Raw genomic sequence first — 2,500 nt, 5'->3', positions numbered from 1 at the left:
AGAGGGGCAGGCTCCGGGTTGACCTGGTGGCCGGACGGGGATTAAGCCCCGGCTCGGAGCAGGGCAAGCCCGGGCGGAGGGGGGTCCGCTTGGCCCCTGCCCGCGGGGGCAGGCTCCGGGTTGACCTGGTGGCCGGTTTGCTTTCGGGCCACCAGGTCAACCCGCTGAATGTATGGGGTTGACCTGCTGGCCGCTTTCCTTCCCGGCCACCAGGTCAACCCGCTGAATGTATGGGGTTGACCTGCTGGCCGCTTTCCTTCCCGGCCACCAGGTCAACCCGCTGAATGTATGGGGTTGACCTGCTGGCCGCTTTCCTTCCCGGCCACCAGGTCAACCCGCTGAATGTATGGGGTTGACCTGCTGGCCGCTTTCCTTCCCGGCCACCAGGTCAACCCGCTGAATGTATGGGGTTGACCTGCTGGCCGCTTTCCTTCCCGGCCACCAGGTCAACCCGCTGAAAGTATGGGGTTGACCTGCTGGCCGCTTTCCTTCCCGTCCACCAGGTCAACCCGCTGAATGTATGGGGTTGACCTGCTGGCCGCTCTGCTTCCCGGCCACCAGGTCAACCCCCTGCCGGTATGGGGTTGACCTGCTGGCCGCAGAGGGGCAGGCTCCGGGTTGACCTGGTGGCCGGCAGGGACTTCAGCCCCAGGGCCCCTGGCAGGGCGACCCTGCCCTTGTTCCCCAGAAAAGGAGAGAGCTGGCTCGCAGCGGGAAAAGCTGCCTACGGCACCTGGGATTCCCAGGCGGTCACCCATCCAAGTACTAGCCAGGCCCGGGACGGTTTACCTTCCGAGATCGGACGGGATCGGGGGCCTTCCGTCCGGTATGGCCGTAGGCACTCGGCTCCGGTCCGCCTCGTCCCCTTTCCCTTACTGACTCCCCTGCCTCGGGTGGGCCCGATCCTTTTTTCCGTTTTTTTTTTTCCGCTCCGGAGGCTTCGTGAGCCCCCCCCCAACACCCCTTTGGGGGTCGGTGAAATTTTTTTTTTCAGACTTCCAGGGGCCCGATCCTGGCCGCGGGCACCCGGCTCCGGGCACCCGGCTCCGGGCCGCCTCGTCCCCTTTCCCTTACTGACTCCGCTGCCTCGGGTGGGCCCGATCCTTTTTTCCGTTTTTTTTTTTCCGCTCCGGAGGCTTCGTGAGCCCCCCCCAACACCACTTTGGGGGTCGGTGAAAAAATTTTTTTCAGACTTCCAGGGGCCCGATCCTGGCCGCGGGCACCCGGCTCCGGGCACCCGGCTCCGGGCCGCCTCGTCCCCTTTCCCTTACTGACTCCCCTGCCTCGGGTGGGCCCGATCCTTTTTTCCGTTTTTTTTTTTTTTCGCTCCGGAGGCTTTATGAGCCCCCCCCAATACCACTTTGGGGGTCGGTGAAAAAAATTTTTCAGACTTCCAGGGGCCCGATCCTGGCCGCCGGCACCCGGCTCCGGGCACCCGGCTCCGGGCCGCCTCGTCCCCTTTCCCTTACTGACTCCCCTGCCTCGGGTGGGCCCGATCCTTTTTTCCGTTTTTTTTTTTTTCGCTCCGGAGGCTTTATGAGGCCCCCCCTAACCGTTTTTGGGGTCGGTGAAAATTTTTAGTCAGACTTCCAGGGGCCCGATCCTGGCCGCGGCTTCGCAGGCTGGCCTGGGGGGGGGGGCATCTCTAGCTCCGGCCGCGGACGGCGAGACGCTCGGCCACCAGGTCAGCCCGGAGGAAAAGGCTGAAAAAAATGTCTAAGTCCCCCCGGGACACCAGGTCAACCCGGAGGAAAAGGCTGAAAAAAATGTCTAAGTCCCCCCGGGACACCAGGTCAACCCGGAGGAAAAGGCTGAAAAAAAGTCTAAGTCCCCCCGGGACACCAGGTCAACCCGGAGGAAAAGGCTGAAAAAAATGTCTAAGTCCCCCCGGGACACCAGGTCAACCCGGAGGAAAAGGCTGAAAAAAAGTCTAAGTCCCCCCGGGACACCAGGTCAACCCGGAGGAAAAGGCTGAAAAAAAGTCTAAGTCCCCCCGGGACACCAGGTCAACCCGGAGGAAAAGGCTGAAAAAAAGTCTAAGTCCCCCCGGGACACCAGGTCAACCCGGAGGAAAAGGCTGAAAAAAAGTCTAAGTCCCCCCGGGACACCAGGTCAACCCGGAGGAAAAGGCTGAAAAAAATGTCTAAGTCCCCCCGGGACACCAGGTCAACCCGGAGGAAAAGGCTGAAAAAAAGTCTAAGTCCCCCCGGGACACCAGGTCAACCCGGAGGAAAAGGCTGAAAAAAAGTCTAAGTCCCCCCGGGACACCAGGTCAACCCGGAGGAAAAGGCTGAAAAAATGTCTAAGTCCCCCCGGGACACCAGGTCAACCCGGAGGAAAAGGCTGAAAAAAATGTCTAAGTCCCCCCGGGACACCAGGTCAACCCCGAGGAAAAGGCTGAAAAAATGTCTAAGTCCCTGCTCGGCCATCAGGTCAACCCCATTCAAAGTGACGGGTTGACCTGATGGCCGGCAGTCTCACGGAAGTCCGGATGGGGTCG

The 2,500-nt window shown here is 61.2% G+C and overlaps 1 non-coding gene across 1 annotated transcript; it reads right to left on the bottom strand.

Annotated features, from left to right (window-relative positions):
• Positions 1–721: 721 nt before the first annotated feature.
• Positions 722–840, bottom strand: LOC141979230 (5S ribosomal RNA). The gene has a single exon (XR_012636652.1). It is a non-coding gene; the product is annotated as a 5S ribosomal RNA (ribosomal RNA).
• Positions 841–2,500: the final 1,660 nt, after the last annotated feature.

Source organism: Natator depressus, chromosome 28, assembly GCF_965152275.1.
Source record: "Natator depressus isolate rNatDep1 chromosome 28, rNatDep2.hap1, whole genome shotgun sequence".
NCBI lineage: Eukaryota > Metazoa > Chordata > Testudines > Cheloniidae > Natator > Natator depressus.
The sequence above is the reverse complement of the archived record's forward strand: the minus strand, read 5'-3'. Positions and strand labels throughout refer to the sequence as shown.